Genomic DNA, 12,426 nt, shown 5'->3' with positions numbered 1-12,426 from the left:
CATTAACTCGTCATTTACATTAGGTATCTCTCCTAATGCTATCCCTACCCCCTACCCCCACCCTACGACAGGCCCCGGTGTGTGATGTTCCCCTTCCTGTGTCCAAGTGTTCTCATTGTTCAATTCCCACCTATGAGTGAGAACATGGCGGTGTTTGTTTTTTTGTCCTTGCGATAGTTTGCTGAGAATGATGGTTTCCAGCTTCATCCATGTCCCTACAAAGGACATGAACTCATCCTTTTTTATGGCTACATAGTATTCCATGATGTATATGTGCCACATTTTCTTAATCCAGTCTTATCACTGATGGACACATGGGTTGGTTCCAAGTCTTTGCTATTGTGAATAGTGCTGCAATAAACATACGTGTGCATGTGTCTTTATTGCAGCGTGATTTATAATCCTTTGGGTATATACCCAGTAATGGGATGGCTGGGTCAAATGGTATTTCTGGTTCTAGATCCTTGAGGAATTGCCACACTGTCTTCCACAATGGTTGAACCAGTTTACAATCCCACCAACCGTGTAAAAGTGTTCCTATTTTTCCACATCCTCTCTAGCACCTGTTGTTTCCTGACTTTTTAATGATCACCATTCTAACTGGGGTGAGATGGTATCTCATTGTGGTTTTGATTTGCATTTCTCTGATGGCCAGTGATGATGAGCATTTTTTCATGTGTCTGTTGGCTGCATAAATGTCTTCTTTTGAGAAGTGTCTGTTCATATCCTTTGCCCACTTGTTGATGGGGTTGTTTGTTTTTTTCCTGTAAATTTGTTTGAGTTCATTGTAGATTCTGGATATTAGCCCTTTGTCAGATGAGTAGATTGCAAAAATTTTCTCTCATTCTGTAGGTTGCCTGTTCACTCTGATGGTAGTTTCTTTTGCTGTGCAGAAGCTCTTTAGTTTAATTAGATCCCATTTGTCAATTTTGGCTTTTGTTGCCATTGCTTTTAGTGTTTTAGTCATGAAGTCCTTGCCCATGCCTATGTCCTGAAAGGTAGTGCCTAGGTTTTCTTCTAGGGTTTTTATGGTTTTAGGTCTAACATTTAAGTTTTTGATCCATCTTGAATTAATTTTTGTATAAGGTATAAGGAAGGGATCCAGTTTCAGCTTTCTACATATGGCTAGCCAGTTTTCCCAGCACCATTTGTTAAATAGGGAATCCTTTCCCCATTTCTTGTTGTTGTCAGGTTTGTCAAAGATCAGATGGTTGTAGATGTGTGGTATTATTTCTGAGGGCTCTGTTCTGTTTCATTGGTCTATATCTCTGTTTTGGTACCAGTACCATGCTCTTTCGGTAACTATAGCCTTGTAGTATAGTTTGGAGTCACATTTGCCCACTTTTTGATGGGATTATCTGTTGTTTTTTCTTGATGATTTGTTTGAGTTTTGCCAAGACCAGCTCAGTTGGGGAGACCCTAACCCAGTGGTGCTAGAGGAATTAAAGACACACACACAGAAATATAGAGGTGTGAAGTGCAAAATCAGGGGTCTCACAGCCTTCAGAGCTGAGAGCCTCGAACAGATATTTACCCACGTATTTATTAGCAGCAAGCCAGTCATTAGCATTGTTTCTATAGATATTAAATTAACTAAAAGTATCCCTTATGGGAAATGAAGGGATTGGCCGAATTAAGGGAATAGGTTGGGCTAGTTAACTGCAGCAGGAACATGTACTTAAGGCACAGATCTCTCATGCTATTGTTTGTGGCTTAAGAATGCCTTTAAGTGGTTTTCCGCCCTGGGCGAGCCAGGTGTTCCTTGCCCTCATTCCGGTAAGCCCATCACCTTCCAGCGTGGGCATTATGGCCATCGTGAACATGTCACAGTGCTGCAGAGATTTTGTTTATGGCCAGTTTTGGGGTCAGTTTATGGCCAGATTTTGGGGACCTTGTTCCCAACAAGTTTCTTGTAGATCGTGGATATTAGTCCTTTATTGGATATAAGGTTTACAAATATTTTCTTCCATCTGTGGGCTGTCTGTGTCAGGCCTCTGAGCCCAAGCTATGCCACCATATCCCCTGTGACATTTGGTGTCGTAACTCGGATCGGGGGACCTCCTTTGGGAGATCAATCCCCTGTCCTCCTGCTCTTTGCTCTGTCAGAAAGATCCACCTATGACCTCAGGTCCTCAGACCAACCAGCCCAAGGAACATCTCACCAATTTTAAATTGGGTAAGTGGCCTCTTTTTACTCTCTTCTCCAACCTCTCTCACTATCCCTGAACCTCTTTCTCCTTTCAATCTTGGCGCCATCCTTCAATCTCTCCCTTCTCTTAATTTCAATTCCATTCCTTTTCTGGTAGAGACAGAGGAGACGCATTTTATCCATGAACTCAAAACTCCGGCACTGGTCACGGACTTGGGAAGACAGTCTTCCCTTGGTGTTTAATCACTGTGGGGACACCTGCTTGATTATTCACCCACATTTCAGAGGTGTCTGATCACCGCAGGGATGCCTGCCTTGATCCTTCACCCTTAGTGGCAAGCACCACTTTCCTAGGGGGCAAGCAGGAAAGTGGTGCTTTCCTGTCTTTACCTGTGCTTTCATGTCTCTACCCTCTCTTTTCTCTGGGCTTGTCTCCTTCAATATGGGCAACCTTCCACTTTCCATTCCTCCCTCTTCTCCCTTAGCCTATGTTCTCAAAAACTTAAAACCTCTTCAACTCACAACTGACCTAAAACCTAAATGCTTTATTTTCTTCTGCAACTCCACTTGGCCCTCATACAAACTTGATAATGGCTCTAAATGGCCAGAAAATGGCACTTTCATTTTCTGCATCCTATAAGACCTAGATAATTTTTGTCAAAAAATGGGCAAATGGTCTGAGGTGCCTTACATCCAGGCATTTTTCACACTTCGTTCCCTCCCTAGTCTCTGATCCCAATGTGACTCATCCCAAATCCTCCTTCTTTCCCTCTCACCTGTTCCCTCAGTCCCAACCCCAAGCATCACTGAGTCTTTTCAATCTTCCTTTTCTACTGACCCATCTGACCTCTCCCCTCCTCCCCAGACTCCTCCTCAGGTCACTTCCTGCAAGGCTGAATCAGGCTCCAATTCTTCCTCAGCCTCTGCTCCCCCACCCTATAATCCTTCTATCACCTCCCCTCCTCACATCTGATCTGGCTTACAGTTTCCTTCCATGACTAGCCCTCCCCAACATGCCCCAAAATTTCCTATTAAAAAGGTGGCTGGAGCTAAAGGCATAGTCAAGGTTAATGCTCCTTTTTCTTTATCTGACCTCTTCCAAGTCAGTTAGCATTTAGGCTCTTTTTCATCAAATATAAAAACCCAGCCCAGTTCATGACTCGTTTGGCAGCAACCCTGAGACGCTTTACAGCCTAGACCCTAAAAGGTCAGAAGGTCGTCTTATTCTCAATATGCATTTTATTACCCAATCCACTTCTGACATTAAATAAAGCTCCAAAAATTAGATTTTGTCCCTCAAACCCCACAACAGGACTTAACCTCACCTTCAAGGTGTACAATAATAGAGAAGAGTTGCAATTACTTGCCTCTGCTGTGAGAGAAACCCCAGCCACATCTCCAGCACACAAGAACCTCAAAACGCCTAAGCCACAGCAGTCAGGCATTCCTTCAGGACTTCCTCCCCCAGGATCTTGCTTTAAGTGCTGGCAATCTGGCCACTGAGCCAAGGAATGCCTGCAGCCCCAGATTCCTCCTAAGCCATGTCCCATCTGTGCAGGACCCCACTGGAAATTGGACTGTCCAACTCACCCAACAGCCACTCCCAGAGCCCCTGGAACTCTGGCCCAAGACTTTCTGACTGACTCCTTCTCAGATCTTCTCGGCTTAGCGGCTGAAGACTGACACTGCCCCATCACCTTGGAAGCCTCCTGGACCATCATGGACACTTTGGGTAAATCTTACAGTGGAGGGTAAGTCCGTCCCCTTCTTAATCAATATGGAGGCTATCCACTCCACATTACCTTCTTTTCAAGGGCCCTGTTTCTCTTGCCTCCATAACTGTTGCAGGTATTGATGGCCAGGCTTCTAAACCTCTTAAAACTCCCCTATCCTGCCTGTCCAAAAACCAGACAAGTCTTAAAGGCTGGTTCAGGATCTTCACCTTATTAATCAAATTGTCCTTCTCATCCATCCTATAGTGCCAAACCCATATATTCTGTTCTGGATCTCCAAGATGCTTTCTTTACTATTCCTTTGCACCCTTCACCCAGCCTCTCTTTGCTTTCACTTGGACTGACCCTGACACCCATCAGCCTCAGCAACTTACCTGGGATGTACTGCCTCAAGGCTTCAGGAACAGCCCCCATTATTTCAGTCAAGCACTTTCTCATGATTTACTTTCTTTCCATTCATCTGCTTCTCACCTTATTCAATATTTTGATGACCTTCTACTTTATAGCCCCGCCCCTACAAATCTTCTCAACAGGACACCCTCCTGCTTCTCCAACATCTATTTTCAAAGGGATATCGCATATCCCCCTCCAAAGCCCAAATTTCTTCCTTATCTGTTACCAATCTCAACATAATTCTTCATAAAAACACATGTGCTCTCCCTGCTGATTGTGTCTGACCAATCTCCCAAACCCCAATCCCTTCTACAAAACAACAACCCCTTTCCTTCCTGGGCATGGTTGGATACTTTCGCCTTTGGATACCTGGTTTTGCCATCCTAACAAAACTGTTATATAAACTCACAAAGGGAAACCTAGCCGACCCCATAAATCCTAAATCCTTTCTCCACCCCTCTTTCCATTCCTTAAAAACAGCCCTAAAAGCTGCTCTCACACTAGCTCTCCCTAACTCATCCCAACCCTTTTTCATTACACACAGCCAAAGTTCAGGGCTGTGTAGTCGGAATTCTTACACAAGAGCTGGGATCATGTCCTGTAGCCTTTCTGTCCAAACAACTTGACCTTACTGTTTTAGGCTGGCCCCCACATTATTCCTGATACCACACCTGACCCCCATGACTGTATATCTCTGATCCACCTGGCATTCACTCCATTTCCCCAATTTCCTTCTTTCCTGTTCCTCTCCCTAATCACACTTGGTTTATTAATGGCAGTTCCACCAGGCCTAATTGCCACTCACCAGCAAAGGCAGGCTATGCTATAGTATCTTCCACATGTATCATTGAGGCTACTGCTCTGCTCCCCTCCACTACCTCTCAGCAAGCTGAACTCATTGCCTTAACTCAGGCCCTCACTCTTGCAAAGGGATTATGCATCAATATTTATACTGACTCTAAATATGTTTTCCATATCCTGCACCACCATGCTGTTATATGGGCTGAAAGAGGTTTCCTCACTACGCAAGGGTCCTCCATCATTAATGCCTCTTTAATAAAAACTCTTCTCAAAGCTGCTTTACTTCCAAAGGAAGCTGGAGTCATTCACTGCAAGGACCATCAAAAGGCATCAGATCTGATCACTCAGGGCAACACTTATGCTGATAAGGTAGCTAAAGAAGCAGCTAGCTTCCAACTTCTGTGCCTCATGGCCAGTTTTTCTCCTTCTCATTGGTCACTCTTATTTACTCTCCAAATGAAGTTTCCACCTATCAATCCCTCTCTACTCAAGGCAGATGGTTCTTAGACCAAAAAATATATATATATCTCCTTCCAGCCTCATAGGCCCATTGTATTCTGTCATCATTTCATAACCTCTTCCTTGTAGGTTACAAGCCATTAGCCCACCTCTTAAAACCTCTCATTTCCTTTCCATTGTGAAAATCTATTCCCAATCTGCCACTCTTGACTCCCTCTTGGAGTGGATAGATGATCTTTGCTGACAGAACACACTCCAATACTTTCACCCTGATGAAGTCCTATTCCTTACTTTTATACTCACTCTTATTCTAGTCCTCATTCTTATGCTACCCTCTACCTCTCCCCAGCTATCTCCACCACACTATCACTCTTACTCACTCTCTCCTAGCCATTTCTAATCCTTCTTCAACAAACAATTGCTGGCTTTGCATTTGTCTTTCCTCCAAAATTGCCAAGGCCTCGATTTACCCACTGCTGAAAAAGGAGGACTGTATATATTTTTAAATGAAGAGTGTTTTTTTTTTTTTCTTTACCTAAATCAATCTGGCCTGGTATATGACAACATAAAAAAACTCAAGGATAGAGCCCAAAAACTCGCCACTAAGCAAATAATTATGCTGAACCCCCTTGGGCACTCTCTATTTGGATGTCCTGGGTCCTCCCAATTCTTAGTCCTTTAATACCTCTTTTTCCCCTTCTCTTATTTGGACCTTGTGTCTTCCGCTTAGCTTCTCAATTCATAAAAAAATGCATCCAGGCCATCACCAATCATTCTGTATGACAAATGCTCCTTCTAACAACCCCACAATATCACCTTCTACCCCAAAATCTTTCTTCAGTTTAATCTCTCCCACTCTAGGTTCCCACAATACCCCTAATCCTGCTCGAAGCAGCCCTGATAAACATCATCCATTATCTCTCCATACCACCCCCAAAAATTTTCACCGCCCCAACACTTCACGACTATTTCGTTTTGTTTTTCTTATTAATATAAGAAGACAGGAATGTCAGGCCTCTGAGCCCAAACGTAGCCATCATATCCCCTATGACCTGCATGTATACATCCAGATGGCCTGAAGCAACTGAAGATCCACAAAAGAAGTGAAAATAGCCTGAACTGATGACATTCCACCATTGTGATTTTTTCCTGCCCCACCCTAACTGATACGCTATAACCTCCCCTCCCCGCCCTTAAGAAGGTACTTTGTAATATTCTCCCCTCCCCCCTTAAGATGGTACTTTGTAATATTCTCCCCTGCTCTTAAGAATGTACTTTGTACGCCTATCCCAAACCTATAAGAACTAATGATAATCCCACCACCCTTTGCTGACTCCTTTTTCGGACTCAGTCTGCCTGCATCCAAGTGAAATAAACAGCGTTGTTGCTCACACAAAGCCTGTTTGGTGGACTGTCTTCACACGGATGTGTGTGACATTCTGTTTACCCTGATGATGATTTCTTTTTCTGTACAGAAGCTTTTTAGTTAAATTAGGTCCCATTTATTTATTTTTATTTTTATTGCATTTGCTTTTGGGGTCTTACTCATACTAATAATGATTTTTTTAGACTGCCAAAGGAAACTAGAAAATAGAATACTGGCTGGGTGTGATGGCTCATGCCTGTAATCCTAGCACTTTGGGAGGCTAAAGCAGGAGGATTGCATGAGGCCAGGAGTTTCAGTCCAGCCTGGACAACACAGCAAGACCCTGTCTCTACAAAAAAATGAAAAATTTAGCCAGGCATGGTGGCACTCACCTGTAGTCCTAGCTACTCAGAAGGCAGGCAGGAGGATCGCTTAAGCCCACAAGTTTGAGGCTGCAGTGAGCCATATCATGCTACTGCACTCCAGCCTAGGTGACAGAGCAAGACCCCATCTCTAAGAAAAAAAAAAAAAAGGTAAGCAAAACTAAATAAAGAAAATAGAACAGTTTCTCTTAAAATCTTGATGTTATATCTCAAAATATTCCAAAATCAAATTCTGTTTGCTATATGAGTTACCAGCATTTTGAACTTTGGGCTTAATTGTCTATAATAGTTTTCCATTTCTGCTATAACAAAGTACCCAAAGCTAAATGGCTTAAACAACACAAATTTGTTATTTGACAATTCTAGGGGTCAAAAGTTTGACACAAGTCTCACTGGGCTACTATGAAGGTGTCTGCAGGGTTGCATTCTATTCTGGAGCTCCTACAGGAGAATATATTTCCTTGCCTTTTCTAGCTTCTAGAGGTCACTGCATTCCTTGGCTTGTGGACCCCTTCTTCCATCTTCCAGGTAAACACTGTTAGGTTGATTCTTTTTACATTGCATTTATCTTACCCTTCCTCCGTTGTTACATTTCTCACCACAGCCAGAAATGTTCTCAGATTTTAAGGACTCATGTAATTACATTGGGCCCACCCAGATAATCTAGTATAATCTCCACATCTCAAGGTTCAAAACTCTAATTACATCTGCAAAGTCGCTTTTGTCACGTAATAAAGCACATTTACAGATTTCAAGAATTAGGACGTAAACATTTAGAATAATGTGACTATTGTGGCTGGGCGCAGTGGCTGACACCTGTAATCCCAGCACTTAGGAGGCTGAGGCAGGTGGATCACGAAGTCAAGAGATCAAGAACATCTTGGCCAACATGGTGAAACCTGTCTCTACTTAAAAAAAAAAAAATACAAAAATTAGCCGGGCATGGTGGCGGGCCCCTGTAAACTCAGCTACTTGGTATGCTGAGGCGGACAATTGCTTGAACCCAGGAGGCGGAGGTTGCAGTGAGCCTTGATCACGCCACTGCACTCCAGCCTGGTGACAGAGTGAGACTCTGCACTCCAGCCTGGTGACAGAGCGAGACTCCATCTTTACAAAAAAGAAAAAAAAAAAGAAAGAATAATATAACTATTGTTTTCTACCTTCCAGAAGGACTTTCACTTAGAAGACTAGAAGGGGCCTCAGCTGGACAGATGAACAGGCAGAGAGGTGAAGTGATTTACTCTGTGTCGCACTGCTAGTTAAGTTTAGACCTGAGATTGAATCCCAAGTCTCTTGGCTCTGAGTTCACAGCCATTTTTAGAATGCTGCTACCCAAAATGTGGTCAGCACTGACATCATCTTGAGCTTCTTAGAAATGCAGACTCTTAGATCCCACCCTAGACCTGATGAATCAGGTTCCGCATTTTAGCAAGATTCCCAGGTAAATCTTGTACACATTCAGGGTTGAGAATCACAGGCTTTCAACATCACGTGGGCTCTGAAAAGCCTCCAATGAGGCTGCATAGGAATTGAATGGGTGAATATCTCCAGCAGTTCGGCCTCATCATTCTCTCTTGAGACCGACTGATTCTGATCTAGACTGATGAGACGCCTAAAGATGCAGGCTTAGCACTATCATCATCAATCTTTGCTGGTCTGGGGTATCCTCTGGATGCTAAGCTGAGTGTTCCAATAATGTGCTATGCAGCTTTCTCTTCTAAGGAAAGAGGCAGTACAGCAGATCAGTTAAGCGCTTGGACTCTAGACAGCCTGCCTGGCCTCAACTCCTGTCTCCACCACTTACTTAACAAATGTAAAGTTCGTGCACTTGAATGACCTGCTCATCGTCTCTGTGCCTCAGTTTCCATATTTGTAAAATGGGGATGAGACTAACAGTACCCACTTCACAGGTGAGGATTAAATAAGTTAATATATGGAAAGCACATAGATCAGTGTCTGCCACTTAGCAAAAGCAATGCAAATGTTAGTTATTTATCATTTTTCAGGGAACCCCTAGGCCTCCTCTAAGTGGAATCAAAATCCTAAATGAACTCAGTCTTTAGAATTTCTCCAGATTCTGTATCTGTAAGGCTCAGAGGGGTAATCCTGATTATGATTCTAGGTGGCTAGAGTATCCACTGGTTTGGAGCTATACTCTGGCCATCAAAACTACACTGGCATTGGGAGGAAGACCAGGGAGGAAGAGATGTCCTTTTGAAAAGCATTGGTTCCCTGGCATGTGATGCTACATTGTCTGTTGCTAATATTTTTTCTAAGTAATCAAAGAACTTTAAAAAATGGACATTAGTATAATTACATTAAATTTTGAAACCTTAAACCCAGATTACTACATGGCCATACTGCTTTTTTCTATTTTTTAAAGGCTTTCTTCAAGCCAAATGAATTTTAATTCTGATCATCTCTTGGAACCCTAAAGTCTGTGGGCTTACTTGGGAATTTACAAATAAAAATTATGTTTTAAAAGCAATATATTAAAGTTACAAATTGTGATTTGGCCTTACTGAAGGACATTGAAGCAGAATTCATTCTCTTACTGAATGAGTATCTGTGGATTTTGCAATACAGCCTTTCAAATTTTCTATTTCAGCCAGCAATGAAATCTTAAAGTTCAAAAATCTCTTAAAGTTTATTTTATCTATATCCCCATTGAATGCTTGACTCACTTTCATAACATCTTTACTGATTTTAAAATATGCTAGATTCTCACAACTTGAGAAAAATGGAGAAAAAAAGGATAACTTAGTAAATCCAAACTCATTGTTTAAAAGATTTCTAATTTCAAATATAAGGTATGTTATAAACTAAGAGACAGCATAAATGAATACTAAAGTGGAAATTACCCAACACAAAATTTACCATCTTGCAATAATCCAACTATACAGGATATATCACAAACATTATAAGAGCTAATGGTAGAGCCTAATGGCAGGAACACATATAAAAGATTATTTCCAGTGAACTCTTGCTTTGAAATCTGCTCCTTCTATGATGATTCTCTTGTATTGAACATGGCTTTAGTAATTCAAAAATGAATCTATTCCTAATGTTTTATTTAATAAGAGAAGGTTTATGAGATCATCTGTTGGTCTGAATTAGCGGAGTAAGAGTTATAGAACTGTAGCACTAAAAAGAGAAAGTGCAAGTTATCTTCGTTCCAATAAGGAATTGAAATCTTAGAGAGGCAAAATGGCATTACAGTTTCAGGGTCTAAGGCAGTGTCTGAAGGATGACATCAGAAATAACAGGAAGCTCTAGGTCAGTGCCTGACTGCCCTAGAAAAGCCTAGGCTGGGTCCCTTGACAACTGGGCCTAGTAACTGTCAGCAGCATATTACAGTGACTAAATCAAGTATGACACCACTCAGCCCTGGCTGGCAATCAGGAGACACATTTTTTACAACAGCAGACAAACCATGTTTTACTTTGATTCAGTTCAGCGGTGGTGCCTGCTGTCAAGGTCCTCCTTATGGACTAGTAGATATTTGGTACTATGGGAAAAGGTTAGACCAAATGGCTACCTCTTCAATCCTCACTGACCACTGCGTGTGATATGTTTACTTACCGATTTTCCTCTTTAGCCTTAAAGAAATTGCAAGGCAAGAGTAGTGACATATTTGTCATAGAGAGCCAAAGAAACAAAATGTCTAAAAGCATAAGCTCTATCTATGGTCACAGTCTTTGGTACCAGTTAATAGCTGGGTGATTTTATTTCAGTTATGTAATCTCTGTATGCCTATTTTCTTAACTGTAAGCTCCAAATAATTATACTATTGTCACAGCAGATTGTCATAACAATCAAGCGAGAAAATACACTGAGAGAGTAAAAATGAATACTATTAGTAACTGGAGTGCAATGTTTATAGCAGAACATCAATACAATATTTCTTTTTTTTTTTTTTGAGACGGAGTCTTGCTCTGTCACCCAGGCTGGAGTGCAGTGGCTCAATCTCGCTCACTGCAAGCTGCGCCTCCCAGGTTCACACCATTCTCCTGCCTCAGCCTCCTGAGTAGCTGGGACTACAGGCACCCGCCACTACGCCCGGCTAATTTTTTTTTGTATTTTTAGTAGAGAAGGGGTTTCACCATGTCAGCCAGGATGGTCTCAATCTCCTGACCTCGTGATCCACCCGCCTTGGCATCCCAAAGTGCTGAGCCACCACGCCCAGCCCATCATTACAATATTTCTTACAGACCGTACTGTAGGCCACACCACTGCTGCAAAATGACTAACAGTTCCTTATTCTGAGTGATTCCTGCTTTCTTATGAACATCATGCCCACTTCCTCTCTGTTCTTCCTGTCTCTAGAACAAAGACTATCAAGATATCCAATTGCTGAACTGTCCTTTCTTCTTGACAGCACCCATTCTAAAACAAGTTCCTGCTTCTCTGATGCCACTTTAAAATCACTCAGCCTTAAGTCCAAATTTCATTTCAAGCCCCTCCCAGGTCACTCTTTTGGAAACATCCTCAGACATATGCTGTCTTTTGCTGCATCAAGCTAATTAAACTCGACTTTGTATGAGTTCACGTTCTCTTCTAGTAGCCTTGGCTTATGGGCTTCCACAATGCTGAGCACATACTCTAGCACACTATATGGATAAGAAATGTTAGTTATTGGCAGTAGTACAGAAATCTTCTTATTCTCAACTTCTTGCATGTAGCACACCTCAAAACATGTTTGTTCAATGAAGAGCCATCCTTAAGTATCTGGGAAGCCAGGCAGCATGGCTAGAATGAAGAGATGTAGTTTTTCCTTCAAGGTCCAAAATATTATTGAAAAGTGTCTAAGGTAACTGCAACAGCAATGAGTGGAATGAATGGACAAGCAAAGCAAAGATTTTTTAGCCCACTAAAGTCCAAGTAATGGCCGGGAATTGACCATTGTCTGGACCTGTTAAACCAAGATAGCCAGATCTCTAGTAAAAAGAGAAGGTTGAAATAGCTACACTTTAAAGTTCTTATTTCCAAATTTCTACAAACAGTAATCTGACAAATAAGGGAATTAGTAGAAGAATAAATGTCCTAGTCACATACATGGTTATTAGGCTAGATCTGGAACCCAAGACAGGGGATTTTTTGTGCAGAAGGTGTATTAGCAATCTATTACTGCAAAACAAATTA

At 42.0% G+C, this 12,426-nt stretch overlaps 1 protein-coding gene across 1 annotated transcript in view; it reads left to right on the top strand.

Moving 5' to 3' along the window:
* MRPL3 (mitochondrial ribosomal protein L3) overlaps positions 1-12,426 on the top strand; it is a 64,897-nt gene that overhangs the window by 11,085 nt on the left and 41,386 nt on the right. The gene's annotated exons all lie outside the window — the stretch shown is intronic.

The sequence above is a fragment of the Pan paniscus genome, chromosome 2 (genome assembly GCF_029289425.2).
Source record: "Pan paniscus chromosome 2, NHGRI_mPanPan1-v2.0_pri, whole genome shotgun sequence".
In the NCBI taxonomy this organism is placed as follows: Eukaryota; Metazoa; Chordata; class Mammalia; order Primates; family Hominidae; genus Pan; species Pan paniscus.
The sequence above is the reverse complement of the archived record's forward strand: the minus strand, read 5'-3'. Positions and strand labels throughout refer to the sequence as shown.